The following is a 17,464-nucleotide window of genomic DNA, read 5'->3' on the forward strand; positions in this document are numbered from 1 at the left end:
GTCACATAAAGTGATAAGAAGCAGGAGCTGGGGATGAACCTACGTGTATCTCCTCCGAGCTGTGACGCTGGCTGCACCCAGGCCTTGCACAGGGGTGTGGTCAGGCAGTGTTGGTGGAAGTGTGGGCAATAGAGAGAGTTCATGGGGAAGGAGGGTCAGCAGACAGGTACCCAGAGGGGCATTTGCAGTCTTGAACACAGAGGAGGGGCTCAGGAAATGAGGTATCAGGAAGTGACTTCACTTCCTTGACGACAGACCCCAACAGAACTCGGAACTCGGTAACCTGGCACCCACATTCTATACACAGCCCCTTCCCCAGCTCACTTGGCCACAGGCAGAGTGAGATGTTGTGCTGTATCCCGAGGTCCCGGGGCCGTAGCCCCAGGAAGCCCTGTGCTGAGAGGCTTGTCCAATGCTTCCAGCGCTGGTTCAGCCCTCGCCCTCGACCCCTGTGGCCGTCTGGGAGGAGGTCCCCAAAGGTAATGTCAGGTGGCCCAGAGGAGGTTGGGCAAGGCCAGGCCAGCACTATGAGCCTCCCTGGGTGACTGCACCCCCTCCTCCTGAGTGTGTGGGGAACGGGGACATGGGACACCCTCCCAGGGCAGGGGCAGAGGGTGGGGGGTTTATAAACCTGCTGGTCCTGGTGTGTTCACACCTCAGGTCTGGCTGGTGGGTGAACGGGGACTGCCGGGGTGGCAACCACCACCCTGTCCATTAACCCTGGGCCCTCAGGCTGTCTTCTCATGTCCTCCCTGGGGTCAAGACTGGCCTCCAGCCCCTGCCCTCCTTGGGGTTCACGGTACTGTCACTGTGTATCTCTCCCCTGTCCTGTCCTAGAGTGAAGACACATCTTCATTGAGCTCAGATGCCACCCACATGGTGTGGCCTCTCCCGGCACGCACCCTGAAGAAGCGGGTGGAGCACCTGGTGCCTGCTGTCTTGGGTGGTGACCAATCTTATGTCCACCTGTTTCTGTCAAGCTACAAGAACGTTGCCAGTCCCCGGCATGTGCTGTACCTGCTTTTCCTCAGGTGAGCACTCAGGCCCTGGATCACACAGTGCCACTAGGCCGCCTCCCAGCTGTGAGTCTTAGGACTGTCACCACACCCCTCTGAGCCTCAGTTTCCTCCTGTGTTCAGTGGGTGGTCACAGGAACAAGCTCCAGTGGGTCCCCCATGGAAAGTGCTGCTCCTGAGTCCAGCCCTGTGGAAGGTCTGCTGGAGGGGCCGCGGTCGTCCTCATTCAGGATTCCTGACACCCCCACGAGGAAGTCTCTGTCACCCCCTCACTGACCTCGTTGACTTGGGCTTCACTGTTTTCACATTTTTACAGGAAATTTGAGATTCTATCTGTAGGCTTCTGCGTGAATTCAAAGCAGGGAGACCAGAGGCGGACAGTGCGGCTTCAGGTGCACCCAGATATCTTGGGAGGAGTTGGTTGGGGTTCATTCCTTCAACAATCATACGTGAAGCCACACTATGTGCAGTCCCTTTCTGGGCACTGACCATAATCCAATGAACCGAGGAGACTGCATTCCCTGCCCTCCTGGGCTTCCAATCTAGTCAGAGGTGAGACAGTCACAGTAGACATGAGAAGCAGGTAGTGCCACCATGTGGTAGATTTGACACACTCCTGACCTCTTCTAGGTATGGAAACATGATTTCTGATTGTGACGGGGATGGGGAATCCCTGGAGCAGCTAAAATGGTAAGTGGAGTTTAGGTGCAGAAGGAGGGGCTCCCATCTCCACACAACTGCGTGTAGTCTGCGGGGGCGTGTGGGTGGGGGGCTGGCAGAACTCTGGCTCTCACACATCTTATGATTCCTGCTACAGGGCTGAGGGCTCAAGGCTTTCCCTGCAGGGAAAGGAGTCAAGACGGCTGGGGATGTGGTCCCAGGCACCGTAGGGTGTGGGAGAGGCTGGAGAGCAGAGTGAGCCCAGAGAGAATCCATCCCCTCGCCCTCCCACCCAGCCCTGCCCACACCCCCAGAGTCCGTGCTGAGCCAGAGCAGGAGGTGTGCAGAGCATCCCGCTCACACTCGGGGCTGGAGCCTCCATGGGGATGCTCAGCTGGTGCTGAGGGTGCAGAGTGTGGTCAGGGCCAAGAGATTGCTGTCACTGGGAAAAGGATATGCAGATTTTCATGCCGACACTTGGGCAGTACATTCACGTGTGAGCTCAAGTTTGGGCTTTTCCAAGGGCCCTGGGTAGGCCAGGGGAGCAGCGCCTCCCTCTGTTTTCTCATTTATCAGATATTGCTGGACACCTCCTGTTTGCCAGTGAGTAATGCCCAGAGCAGACAGCACCCTCCTGGGGTGGACAGGTCATTCCAGCAGGGATGGGGGCAGTGACACAGACAGAGGAGGTTGTCAGGTTTCCCTGAAGAAGGGAAACGTGGTCACATCAGTGGTTGAAGGCTCCACCCATGGAGGCTTTTGCCAGCCCCTCCTTGGCTGCCAGGCCCATCTTGCGCCAGAACTGCCATACTGGGGGTGGACATTGGATGGGCTGGTCTATGGACAGGCACGGGCAGAGGGTACTAGACTGCAGCTCACTCAGGGGAGCCTTGGGAGGGCAGCATAGAGGGATAGGCCAGGCCTCTGATGCTGTTGCCCACCTGTCTCCCACAGTGCCATGTCCTCTGTCTTAAAGATCTGGCTGGAATTCTATTCCACCGATTTCCACGAGCCTCCTGAATTTCATTCTTTGAAGTTTCTTTCGGCCTATGTACATATCAGTATGCGAGGTTCAGTGGTGGAGCGTAAGGCTGATCTTCTTCTGGCGCAGCTGGAGAAGCTGGAGCACCTGGAGCCTAGTGAGGCAGAGACTGAGGGTGAGGAGGAAGAGGGTGGGTGCCTGTGCGGGTTTGGGGAGGGGCCTGGGCTGGGCCACACAGAGCAGAGTTTCCAGAAGCAGGCTGGGGACAGGGGCACTGAGTACTCAGAACAATCATACAGTGTTCTGCAGTGTGGGGAGACTTCCTGAGGCTGGGCCTCTGGACTTGGGCTTCTGGAAAGACAGTGTCATTGGATGAGACATAGAAACTCACATTGATATTTTCAATTGTTGTCTATCCAGTTCCAACTCCTGCCCAGGCTGAACAACTGTCCCAAGTGCTGCTGCCATGTTCGGCTCGAGTTCCAGCTCCAGCTCCAATTCCACTGCCGGAGGCAGAGCGAGAGCAAGATCCAGAGCCTAAGCCAGAGCAAGAAGTAGATCATGAGCAAGATCCAGAGCAAGAGGTAGATCAGACGCAAGATCCAGAGCAGGAGCAACAGAAAGATCAAGAGAAAGATGAGGAGAAAGAGCAAGAGAAAGAGCAGGAGAAAGATCAAGATCCAGAGGTAGAGCTAGAGCAACCTGACATAACCGTTCCTGAAACATCAGAAGAATTAGAAGAAACACCAGCACCCAGGGGAGCCCTGGCTCCAGAGCTCCCACAAACACCCTCACCAGTCCCCACTCCAGATCTCTTCTTGCCCTTCCTTGACGCTGTGCTTCTCCTCATTTTTGTCTCTGTCCTGCATCTCCTCAAATTTTTTCATCTTTTATTTTCAATAATATCTCTTGTATAAAATAAAGTGTTTTTAATATTTTCAAAATTACCATTCAGTGGCATCAAGTACATTTTTAATATGTGGCAACCCTTACCACCATCTAGTGGTCGAACAGCTTCATCAACTCTCTAGCCATTAAGCTGTCAATCCCCATCCCGCCTCTCCCTGTCCCTGACTACCACTCCATTTTCTGTGTGTGTGAATTTACCTATCGTGGATTGTTCCTATCAGTACGGTTATATGTTATGTGGCCTTTTGTATCTGGCCGCATAATATGAGAAAGATCTGATTAATTTTCATTTTATGTTTTTAGTAAGAGGAAAATTACAGAAAAATCAAAGACTCTATGTAGAGACACAAAGCCCTGATAGTTATTATTGCCATAATCTTGAAATAGGAACTACTGTTGAATGACCAGAGAGCCAGAAGCCACTGAGGAAAATGCTGACTTTTCCTGGTCCGAACAAAAACCAGAATAATGTCAAAAGGTGAAAAGACAAACCCCAGACTGGAAAATTCTTCATGGGCAGAGAAAGGGTAGTATGCATCCTAGTTGTACAAAGAGTTCTCATTTATCCATAGGGACAAAGGACATATTCCTGCGGTTCCACAGGGAAGCAATTCACATGGCCAGTAAATGTCAGACATCCGCGGCCTCCCTAATGATTATGCACCGAAATTTACTCACTATTCAGATAGCATTTGCCCCATCAGATGGGCAGGTCTGTATGTCTGGTGACCACCAGCTCTTGTGAGAATGAAGGAAGAAGAAGTCCCAGCAGATGCCCCAGGAGATGTGTCCATAGATACCCCTATCGCAGGAGCCACTCAGCAGCTCCTACCAAAATGCCCACGTGTGTCCATGTGCCGGGCAGCAGTGATGCTAGGAAGTTACGCCACCTATATATGTATTCTACCTGTGTTAATCAATAGATTCAATAAAGCTGAACTTGAAAAATTCCAAAGAGTGATGTTTAGGGGACTTGTCAAATAACCTCAAAGTTAATATGAAAAAAATTATGTGGAAAAATGGCCCCCAAAATGTTCAAGACATAAGAAGAACAATAATAATAAAAACAAAGAGGTAATTTGCTCCGTCCAATAAAATGTATTGCAAAGGAACATACTTGAAAGTGCATGAGATTGGCAAAGAATAAGCGAATAGTTCAGGGGAATAAAAGTTTGAATTTTGAAACAGATTCTGGTATATGTGGAAAGGATTCAGATTACTTAGGGGAAAGCACTTCATCATTACAGGGATTGAAATATTATTTATTTGGAAATTAAATCCAGTTATGCTTTTGCTAGGTACCGTTTACAAAAATAAATCTGAAATGAATTACTAACTTCAATATTTTGCAAAAGTATTAAGCATTAGAAGAAAGAAAAACACATAATAATTTCCACAGAAGCCAAAACTACTTTTGAGAAAATGTAAGACTCATAAATATCAAAACACTAGATAAAATAAGATTTGACCATACGTATTTGTATATCTCAAGATAGAGAAAAATGTGTTATGTGAATGTATTGTGAATTTAGAAAATCAAAAAGAATTCATTAAAAACCTATTACAAACAAGACGACTTACTAAAATAAAATTTACATGTTGCGATTTAGAAAAATTCACATATAAAATTAATAAATGTCTTATGTAATAACAATAACTATCTAGATTACATTACGCAAATCAAGATTCCATTTTCAATAGCCACAAAATTGTTAAAATATTTGGCATAAAGCTAACAAGAACTCGACAAAGCCTGTTTAATTACGTGATTTAAGCATTAGAACACTCTTAAAACATACATACACAAACGATAGAGAAATGTCAGAGATATTTTCTTGGCCAGAAAGCCACATGATCCTAAGGATTTTATTTTCTCCTAAGTTACTTTATACGTGCGTCATGATCACATTAAAAATAGTCTCATTTGTTTCTTCACCTAGAACAAAATAAGATGATTATAAAATGTTGATGAAACATTAATCGTTCATCAGAAAAAAATGAGGAAACAAATCAAAAGGGAGGGGTAAGTCTACCAGAGATCGAAAATATTTTTTTATAAATTCTTCATTATCAAGACCATATGGAATTTGTTTATAAGTAAATATAAAACCTAATGAAAAAGAATGGAGAATTCAAAGAGATACCCAAGATTTATAGAAATTTAATTTTTAAGAAAGATAGCATTTCAAATCACTGGTGAAATTATGCTGCTAGTAATGTAGCAGCAGTTAACATGGATGACATAGCAGCAATTAATAAAAGCAAAGCAAACACAAACAAAAGGTTAATGCCGCCAACTAGGTCAAAAGGACACGACAAAAAGTAATTACAAGCTGTAATACTTAAAATTTGTGATCAATAATGTTTCAATTAAAAAAAAAGCAAAAAAAATAAAAAACCTCTTAAACTAGGATAATATCATTAATAAAATGATGTGTGAAAAAATGAGATGGAAATGAGCAACAAAATGAAATAAAAATGAACAAAATATATGAACAATCTAAGAACACAAAAGGAAATTTAAATTGGCATCAATACTTAATTAGGTGCTTAAAATCCCTCATAGAGAACTATACATTTAAAATATATTGAAATATACAAGACTTCACCTATTAGATTTGCAAAATTTAATTTTTTGATAACAAACTTGTTAGTGAGACTGTGGGGATACAGGTATTATAATACATTGTGGTGGAATGCAAATGGTAGAGCCCATAAGGAGCAGAAACTCGCAAAAGTTAGCAGAATTATACTTGGATATTTACTATTTTACACTGTCACCCAATATTCTGGAATCTATATCATATGTAACCTTGAAAAATTATAAGGTGAGGTGTCGACAAGATTGTTCATATGACAATACCTATTACTAAGGGTTGGAAACACCCCAAATTTTCATTCATAAGGTTTGCATGAATAATTAGGGTGCATTTTTACAATCATGATTTCTAAACACTGAGTGTAAAATGTTATTGAAAAAACGAACAAACTGAAGACAATGAAGAGATGTACATGTTCACAGATGAGAAAATAAGTAGGGAAAATATATCAATTCTTCCAAATAAATCTATAAATTTTGTTTATATGTAAATAACAGTTGACATTTTTTACGCAATTTGATAAACTACTAATTCTATATTTCATACGGTTGAGTAAAGGCATAGAATGGACCAAACGGCTCTGGTTCTTCTCTGCAAATGGTGTTCATTTCCTACCATCTTCAGGTAGCTTCCTAATCTAGAATATTCTGAGGGCCTCCTAGATCACTTTCCTCTCTTAGAATGTCAGGCACTCGATAGCACGTCTTCTCCTCTTTCTTATCCTGGGATCATCTCCCAAGCCAGGGTGCAGCTGAATCAGCTCTTTCTCCAGCTCTCGGCACCATGCTTGGCATATGGTGGATACAAACAGAGAGAACAGAGGAGACAGAGCACAAGACTCTAGAGACAGGCGTGTTACAATGACATTTAGAAAGTGACACCTTCTCACTTTTGATCCTGTATTGGTTAGAAGTGAGTCACTAAGTCCAGTCCACACTGCAGGGCAGGGGATTACGTGAGGATGTGTGCAGCAGATGGTGGGGACCACTGGGAGCCCCTGAGGAGTCGCCAACCACACAGACAGAGATGTGGCACTTGAGTCCAAACCTAAATACACACGAAGCCATTGTGAGGTTTTATGGAGGAAAGCAGTATGTGAATGCATGAAATTCCAACTGTCGCATGGTGCAGACAGGGAAAACAGACCAAGAGCAAAAGTGACATTTTCAAGATTATATGACAGGAACCAGACCTATCGTTAGTCGTATTCCATGCTACCTTCCACACCGTCGTGGATTTTATCTCTAGTCTTGTTTATTAGCTGCATGTGACACCGGCCATAGGTTTCAGAGATGTTTTCTCACACATGCCTGATGCCATCCCTAGGAAGAAGATGCTAGAAAGATCCCCACTGTGCAAAAGGGGAGACTGGGGAGGTCATGAGAGTGACAATGGCTTGTCCAGGGTCACGTAAAGTGATAAGAAGCAGGAGCTGGGGATGAACCTACGTGTATCTCCTCCGAGCTGTGACGCTGGCTGCACCCAGGCCTTGCACAGGGGTGTGGTCAGGCAGTGTTGGTGGAAGTGTGGGCAATAGAGAGAGTTCATGGGGAAGGAGGGTCAGCAGACAGGTACCCAGAGGGGCATTTGCAGTCTTGAACACAGAGGAGGGGCTCAGGAAATGAGGTATCAGGAAGTGACTTCACTTCCTTGAAGACAGACCCCAAGAGAACTCGGAACTCGGTAACCTGGCACCCACATTCTATACACAGCCCCTTCCCCAGCTCACTTGGCCACAGGCAGAGTGAGATGTTGTGCTGTATCCCGAGGTCCCGGGGCCGTAGCCCCAGGAAGCCCTGTGCTGAGAGGCTTGTCCAATGCTTCCGGTGCTGGTTCAGCCCTCGCCCTCGACCCCTGTGGCCGTCTGGGAGGAGGTCCCCAAAGGTAATGTCAGGTGGCCCAGAGGAGGTTGGGCAAGGCCAGGCCAGCACTATGAGCCTCCCTGGGTGACTGCACCCCCTCCTCCTGAGTGTGTGGGGAACGGGGACATGGGACACCCTCCCAGGGCAGGGGCAGAGGGTGGGGGGTTTATAAACCTGCTGGTCCTGGTGTGTTCACACCTCAGGTCTGGCTGGAGGGTGAACGGGGACTGCCGGGGTGGCAACCACCACCCTGTCCATTAACCCTGGGCCCTCAGACTGTCTTCTCATGTCCTCCCTGGGGTCAAGACTGGCCTCCAGCCCCTGCCCTCCTTGGGGTTCACGGTAGTGTCACTGTGTATCTCTCCCCTGTCCTGTCCTAGAGTGAAGACACATCTTCATTGAGCTCAGATGCCACCCACATGGTGTGGCCTCTCCCGGCACGCACCCTGAAGAAGTGGGTGGAGCACCTGGTGCCTGCTGTCTTGGGTGGTGACCAATCTTATGTCCACCTGTTTCTGTCAAGCTACAAGAACGTTGCCAGTCCCCGGCATGTGCTGCACCTGCTTTTCCTCAGGTGAGCACTCAGGCCCTGGATCACACAGTGCCACTAGGCCGCCTCCCAGCTGTGAGTCTTAGGACTGTCACCACACCCCTCTGAGCCTCAGTTTCCTCCTGTGTTCAGTGGGTGGTCACAGGAACAAGCTCCAGTGGGTCCCCCATGGAAAGTGCTGCTCCTGAGTCCAGCCCTGTGGAAGGTCTGCTGAAGGGGCCACGGTCGTCCTCATTCAGGATTCCTGACACCCCCACGAGGAAGTCTCTGTCACCCCCTCACTGACCTCGTTGACTTGGGCTTCACTGTTTTCACATTTTTACAGGAAATTTGAGATTCTATCTGTAGGCTTCTGCGTGAATTCAAAGCAGGGAGACCAGAGGCGGGCAGTGCGGCTTCAGGTGCACCCAGATATCTTGGGAGGAGTCGGTTGGGGTTCATTCCTTCAACAATCATACGTGAAGCCACACTAGGTGCAGTCCCTTTCTGGGCACTGACCATGATCCAGTGAACCGAGGAGACTGCATTCCCTGCCCTCCTGGGCTTCCATTCTAGTCAGAGGTGAGACAGTCACAGTAGACATGAGAAGCAGGTAGTGCCACCATGTGTTAGATTTGACACACTCCTGACCTCTTCTAGGTATGGAAACATGATTTCTGATTGTGACGGGGATGGGGAATCCCTGGAGCAGCTAAAATGGTAAGTGGAGTTTAGGTGCAGAAGGAGGGGCTCCCATCTCCACACAACTGCGTGTAGTCTGCGGGGGCGTGTGGGTGGGGGGCTGGCAGAACTCTGGCTCTCACACATCTTATGATTCCTGCTACAGGGCTGAGGGCTCAAGGCTTTCCCTGCAGGGAAAGGAGTCAAGACGGCTGGGGATGTGGTCCCAGGCACCGTAGGGTGTGCGAGAGGCTGGAGAGCAGAGTGAGCCCAGAGAGAATCCATCCCCTCGCCCTCCCACCCAGCCCTGCCCACACCCCCAGAGCCCGTGCTGAGCCAGAGCAGGAGGTGTGCAGAGCATCCCGCTCACACTCGGGGCTGGAGCCTCCATGGGGATGCTCAGCTGGTGCTGAGGGTGCAGAGTGTGGTCAGGGCCAAGAGATTGCTGTCACTGGGAAAAGGATATGCAGATTTTCATGCAGACACTTGGGCAGTACATTCACGTGTGAGGTCAAGTTTGGGCTTTTCCAAGGGCCCTGGGTAGGCCAGGGGAGCAGCGCCTCCCTCTGTTTCCTCATTTATCAGATATTGCTGGACACCTCCTGTTTGCCAGTGAGTAAGGCCCAGAGCAGATAGCACCCTCCTGGGGTGGACAGGTCATTCCAGCAGGGATGGGGCAGTGACACAGACAGAGGAGGTTGTCAGGTTTCCCTGAAGAAGGGAAACGTGGTCACATCAGTGGTTGAAGGCTCCTCCCATGGAGGCTTTTGCCAGCCCCTCCTTGGCTGCCAGGCCTATCTTGCACCAGAACTGCCATACTGGGGGTGGACATTGGATGGGCTGGTCTATGGACAGGCACGGGCAGAGGGTACTAGACTGCAGCTCACTCAGGGGAGCCTTGGGAGGGCAGCATAGAGGGATAGGCCAGGCCTCTGATGCTGTTGCCCACCTGTCTCCCACAGTGCCATGTCCTCTGTCTTAAAGATCTGGCTGGAATTCTATTCCACCGATTTCCACGAGCCTCCTGAATTTCATTCTTTGAAGTTTCTTTCGGCCTATGTACATATCAGTATGCGAGGTTCAGAGGTGGAGCGTAAGGCTGATCTTCTTCTGGCGCAGCTGGAGAAGCTGGAGCACCTGGAGCCTAGTGAGGCGGAGACTGAGGGTGAGGAGGAAGAGGGTGGGTGCCTGTGCGGGTTTGGGGAGGGGCCTGGGCTGGGCCACACAGAGCAGAGTTTCCAGAAGCAGGCTGGGGACAGGGGCACTGAGTACTCAGAACAATCATACAGTGTTCTGCAGTGTGGGGAGACTTCCTGAGGCTGGGCCTCTGGACTTGGGCTTCTGGAAAGACAGTGTCATTGGATGAGACATAGAAACTCACATTGATATTTTCAATTGTTGTCTATCCAGTTCCAGCTTCTGCCCAGGCTGAACAACTGTCCCAAGAGCTGCTGCCATGTTCGGCTCGAGTTCCAGCTCCAGCTCCACCTCCACTGCCAGAGGCAGAGCGAGAGCAAGATCCAGAGCCCAAGCCAGAGCAAGAAGTAGAGCAGGAGCAAGATCCAGAGCAAGAGGTAGAGCAGGAGCAAGATCCAGAGCAAGTGGTAGATCAGACGCAAGATCCAGAGCAGGAGCAACAGAAAGATCAAGAGAAAGATCAGGAGAAAGAGCAAGAGAAAGAGCAGTAGAAAGATCAAGATCCAGAGGTAGAGCTAGAGCAACCTGACATAACCGTTCCTGAAACATCAGAAGAATTAGAAGAAACACCAGCACCCAGGGGAGCCCTGGCTCTAGAGCTCCCACAAACACCCTCACCAGTCCCCACTCCAGATCTGTTCTTGCCCTTCCTTGACGCTGTGCTTCTCCTCATTTTTGTCTCTGTCCTGCATCTCCTCAAATTTTTTCATCTTTTATTTTCAATAATATCCCTTGTATAAAATAAAGTGTTTTTAATATTTTCAAAATTACCATTCAGTGGCATTAAGTACATTTTTAATATGGGGCTACCCTTACCACCATCTAGTGATCGAACAGCTTCATCAACTCTGTAGCCATTAAGCTGTCATTCCCCATCCCGCCTCTCCCTGTCCCTGACTACCACTCCATTTTCTGTGTGTGTGAATTTACCTATCGTGGATTGTTCCTATCAGTACGGTTATATGTTATGTGGCCTTTTGTATCTGGCCGCATAATATGAGAAAGATCTGATTAATTTTCATTTTATGTTTTTAGTTAGAGGAAAATTACAGAAAAAGCAAAGACTCTATGTAGAGACACAAAGCCCTGATAGTTATTATTGCCATAATCTTGAAATAGGAACTACTGTTGAATGACCAGAGAGCCAGAAGCCACTGAGGAAAATGCTGACTTTTCCTGGTCCAAACAAAAACCAGAATAATGTCAAAAGGTGAAAAGACAAACCCCAGACTGGAAAATTCTTCATGGGCAGAGAAAGGGTAGTATGCATCCTAGTTGTACAAAGAGTTCTCATTTATCCATAGGGACAAAGGACATATTCCTGCAGTTCCACAGGGAAGCAATTCACATGGCCAGTAAATGTCAGACATCCGCGGCCTCCCTAATGATTATGCACCGAAATTTACTCACTATTCAGATAGCATTTGCCCCATCAGATGGGCAGGTCTGTATGTCTGGTGACCACCAGCTCTTGTGAGAATGAAGGAAGAAGAAGTCCCAGCAGATGCCCCAGGAGATGTGTCCATTGATACCCCTGTCGCAGGAGCCACTCAGCAGCTCCTACCAAAATGCCCACGTGTGTCCATGTGCCGGGCAGCAGTGATGCTAGGAAGTTACGCCACATATATATGTATTCTCCCTATGTTAATCAATAGATTCAATAAAGCTAAACTTGAAAAATTCCAAAGAGTGATGTTTACGGGACTTGTCAAATAACCTCAAAGTTAATATGAAAAAAATTATGTGCAAAAATGGCCCCCAAAATGTTCAAGACATAAGAAGAACAATAATAATAAAAATTAAAGAGGTAATTTGCTCCGTCCAATAAAATGTATTGCAAAGGAACATACTTGAAAGTGCATGAGATTGGCAAAGAATAAGCGAATAGTTCAGGGGAATAAAAGTTTGAATTTTGAAACAGATTCTGGTATATGTGGAAAGGATTCAGATTACTTAGGGGAAAGCACTTCATCATTACAGGGATTGAAATATTATTTATTTGGAAATTAAATCCAGTTATGCTTTTGCTAGGTACCGTTCACAAAAATAAATCTGAAATGAATTACTAACTTCCATATTTTGCAAAAGTATTAAGCATTAGAAGAAAGAAAAACACATAATAATTTCCACAGAAGCCAAAACTACTTTTGAGAATATGTAAGACTCATAAATATCAAAACACTAGATAAAATAAGATTTGACCATACGTATTTGTATATCTCAAGATAGAGAAAAATGTGTTATGTGAATGTATTGTGAATTTAGAAAATCAAAAAGAATTCATTAAAAACCTATTACAAACAAGACGACTTACTAAAATAAAATTTACATGTTGCGATTTAGAAAAATTCACATATAAAATTAATAAATGTCTTATGTAATAACAATAACTATCTAGATTACATTACGCAAATCAAGATTCCATTTTCAATAGCCACAAAATTGTTAAAATATTTGGCATAAAGCTAACAAGAACTCGACAAAGCCTGTTTAATTACGTGATTTAAGCATTAGAACACTCTTAAAACATACATACACAAACGATAGAGAAATGTCAGAGATATTTTCTTGGCCAGAAAGCCACATGATCCTAAGGATTTTATTTTCTCCTAAGTTACTTTATACGTGTGTCATGATCACATTAAAAATAGTCTCATTTGTTTCTTCACCTAGAACAAAATAAGATGATTATAAAATGTTGATGAAACATTAATCGTTCATCAGAAAAAAATGAGGAAACAAATCAAAAGGGAGGGGTAAGTCTACCAGAGATCGAAAATATTTTTTTATAAATTCTTCATTATCAAGACCATATGGAATTTGTTTATAAGTAAATATAAAACCTAATGAAAAAGAATGGAGAATTCAAAGAGATACCCAAGATTTATAGAAATTTAGTATTTAAGAAAGATAGCATTTCAAATCACTGGTGAAATTATGCTGCTAGTAATGTAGCAGCAGTTAACATGGATGACATAGCAGCAATTAATAAAAGCAAAGCAAACACAAACAAAAGGTTAATGCCGCCAAATAGGTCAAAAGGACACGACAGAAAGTAATTACAAGCTATAATACTTAAAATGGGTGATCAATAATGTTTCAATTAAAAAAAAAGCAAAAAAAATTAAAAACCTCTTAAACTAGGATAATATCATTAATACAATGATGTGTGAAAAAATGAGATGGAAATGACCAACAAAATGAAATAAAAATGAACAAAATATATGAACAATCTAAGAACACAAAAGGAAATTTAAATTGGCATCAATACTTAATTAGGTGCTTAAAATCCCTCATAGAGAACTATACATTTAAAATATATTGAAATATACAAGACTTCACCTATTAGATTTGCAAAATTTAATTTTTTGATAACAAACTTGTTAGTGAGACTGTGGGGATACAGGTATTATAATACATTGTGGTGGAATGCAAATGGTAGAGCCCATAAGGAGCAGAAACTCGCAAAATTTAGCAAAATTATACTTGGATATTTACTATTTTACACTGTAACCCAATATTCTGGAATCTATATCATATGTAACCTTGAAAAATTATAAGGTGAGGTGTCGACAAGATTGTTCATATGACAATACCTATTACTAAGGGTTGGAAACACCCCAAATTTTCATTCATAAGGTTTGCATGAATAATTAGGGTGCATTTTTACAATCATGATTTCTAAACACTGAGTGTAAAATGTTATTGAAAAAACGAACAAACTGAAGACAATGAAGAGATGTACATGTTCACAGATGAGAAAATAAGTAGGGGAAATATATCAATTCTTCCAAATAAATCTATAAATTTTGTTTATATGTAAATATCAGTTGACATTTTTTACGCAATTTGATAAACTACTAATTCTATATTTCATACGGTTGAGTAAAGGCATAGAATGGACCAAACGGCTCTGGTTCTTCTCTGCAAATGGTGTTCATTTCCTACCATCTTCAGGTAGCTTCCTAATCTAGAATATTCTGAGGGCCTCCTAGATCACTTTCCTCTCTTAGAATGTCAGGCACTCGATAGCACGTCTTCTCCTCTTTCTTATCCTGGGATCATCTCCCAAGCCAGGGTGCAGCTGAATCAGCTCTTTCTCCAGCTCTCGGCACCATGCTTGGCATATGGTGGATACAAACAGAGAGAACAGAGGAGACAGAGCACAAGACTCTAGAGACAGGCGTGTTACAATGACATTTAGAAAGTGACACCTTCTCACTTTTGATCCTGTATTGGTTAGAAGTGAGTCACTAAGTCCAGTCCACACTGCAGGGCAGGGGATTACGTGAGGATGTGTGCAGCAGATGGTGGGGACCACTGGGAGCCCCTGAGGAGTCGCCAACCACACAGACAGAGATGTGGCACTTGAGTCCAAACCTAAATACACACGAAGCCATTGTGAGGTTTTATGGAGGAAAGCAGTATGTGAATGCATGAAATTCCAACTGTCGCATGGTGCAGACAGGGAAAACAGACCAAGAGCAAAAGTGACATTTTCAAGATTATATGACAGGAACCAGACCTGTCGTTAGTCGTATTCCATGCTACCTTCCACACCGTCGTGGATTTTATCTCTAGTCTTGTTTATTAGCTGCATGTGACACCGGCCATAGGTTTCAGAGATGTTTTCTCACACATGCCTGATGCCATCCCTAGGAAGAAGATGCTAGAAAGATCCCCACTGTGCAAAAGGGGAGACTGGGGAGGTCATGAGAGTGACAATGGCTTGTCCAGGGTCACATAAAGTGATAAGAAGCAGGAGCTGGGGATGAACCTACGTGTATCTCCTCCGAGCTGTGACGCTGGCTGCACCCAGGCCTTGCACAGGGGTGTGGTCAGGCAGTGTTGGTGGAAGTGTGGGCAATAGAGAGAGTTCATGGGGAAGGAGGGTCAGCAGACAGGTACCCAGAGGGGCATTTGCAGTCTTGAACACAGAGGAGGGGCTCAGGAAATGAGGTATCAGGAAGTGACTTCACTTCCTTGACGACAGACCCCAACAGAACTCGGAACTCGGTAACCTGGCACCCACATTCTATACACAGCCCCTTCCCCAGCTCACTTGGCCACAGGCAGAGTGAGATGTTGTGCTGTATCCCGAGGTCCCGGGGCCGTAGCCCCAGGAAGCCCTGTGCTGAGAGGCTTGTCCAATGCTTCCGGCGCTGGTTCAGCCCTCGCCCTCGACCCCTGTGGCCGTCTGGGAGGAGGTCCCCAAAGGTAATGTCAGGTGGCCCAGAGGAGGTTGGGCAAGGCCAGGCCAGCACTATGAGCCTCCCTGGGTGACTGCACCCCCTCCTCCTGAGTGTGTGGGGAACGGGGACATGGGACACCCTCCCAGGGCAGGGGCAGAGGGTGGGGGGTTTATAAACCTGCTGGTCCTGGTGTGTTCACACCTCAGGTCTGGCTGGAGGGTGAACGGGGACTGCCGGGGTGGCAACCACCACCCTGTCCATTAACCATGGGCCCTCAGGCTGTCTTCTCATGTCCTCCCTGGGGTCAAGACTGGCCTCCAGCCCCTGCCCTCCTTGGGGTTCACGGTACTGTCACTGTGTATCTCTCCCCTGTCCTGTCCTAGAGTGAAGACACATCTTCATTGAGCTCAGATGCCACCCACATGGTGTGGCCTCTCCCGGCACGCACCCTGAAGAAGCGGGTGGAGCACCTGGTGCCTGCTGTCTTGGGTGGTGACCAATCTTATGTCCACCTGTTTCTGTCAAGCTACAAGAACGTTGCCAGTCCCCGGCATGTGCTGCACCTGCTTTTCCTCAGGTGAGCACTCAGGCCCTGGATCACACAGTGCCACTAGGCCGCCTCCCAGCTGTGAGTCTTAGGACTGTCACCACACCCCTCTGAGCCTCAGTTTCCTCCTGTGTTCAGTGGGTGGTCACAGGAACAAGCTCCAGTGGGTCCCCCATGGAAAGTGCTGCTCCTGAGTCCAGCCCTGTGGAAGGTCTGCTGGAGGGGCCGCGGTCGTCCTCATTCAGGATTCCTGACACCCCCACGAGGAAGTCTCTGTCACCCCCTCACTGACCTCGTTGACTTGGGCTTCACTGTTTTCACATTTTTACAGGAAATTTGAGATTCTATCTGTAGGCTTCTGCGTGAATTCAAAGCAGGGAGACCAGAGGCGGGCAGTGCGGCTTCAGGTGCACCCAGATATCTTGGGAGGAGTTGGTTGGGGTTCATTCCTTCAACAATCATACGTGATGCCACACTATGTGCAGTCTCTTTCTGGGCACTGACCATAATCCAATGAACCGAGGAGACTGCATTCCCTGCCCTCCTGGGCTTCCAATCTAGTCAGAGGTGAGACAGTCACAGTAGACATGAGAAGCAGGTAGTGCCACCATGTGGTAGATTTGACACACTCCTGACCTCTTCTAGGTATGGAAACATGATTTCTGATTGTGACGGGGATGGGGAATCCCTGGAGCAGCTAAAATGGTAAGTGGAGTTTAGGTGCAGAAGGAGGGGCTCCCATCTCCACACAACTGCGTGTATTCTGCGTGGGCGTGTGGGTGGGGGGCTGGCAGAACTCTGGCTCTCACACATCTTATGATTCCTGCTACAGGGCTGAGGGCTCAAGGCTTTCCCTGCAGGGAAAGGAGTCAAGATGGCTGGGGATGTGGTCCCAGGCACCGTAGGGTGTGGGAGAGGCTGGAGAGCAGAGTGAGCCCAGAGAGAATCCATCCCCTCGCCCTCCCACCCAGCCCTGCCCACACCCCCAGAGCCCGTGCTGAGCCAGAGCAGGAGGTGTGCAGAGCATCCCGCTCACACTCGGGGCTGGAGCCTCCATGGGGATGCTCAGCTGGTGCTGAGGGTGCAGAGTGTGGTCAGGGCCAAGAGATTGCTGTCACTGGGAAAAGGATATGCAGATTTTCATGCCGACACTTGGGCAGTACATTCACGTGTGAGGTCAAGTTTGGGCTTTTCCAAGGGCCCTGGGTAGGCCAGGGGAGCAGCGCCTCCCTCTGTTTCCTCATTTATCAGATATTGCTGGACACCTCCTGTTTGACAGTGAGTAATGC

Source organism: Cynocephalus volans, chromosome 17 (assembly GCF_027409185.1).
Source record: "Cynocephalus volans isolate mCynVol1 chromosome 17, mCynVol1.pri, whole genome shotgun sequence".
Lineage (NCBI taxonomy): Eukaryota > Metazoa > Chordata > Mammalia > Dermoptera > Cynocephalidae > Cynocephalus > Cynocephalus volans.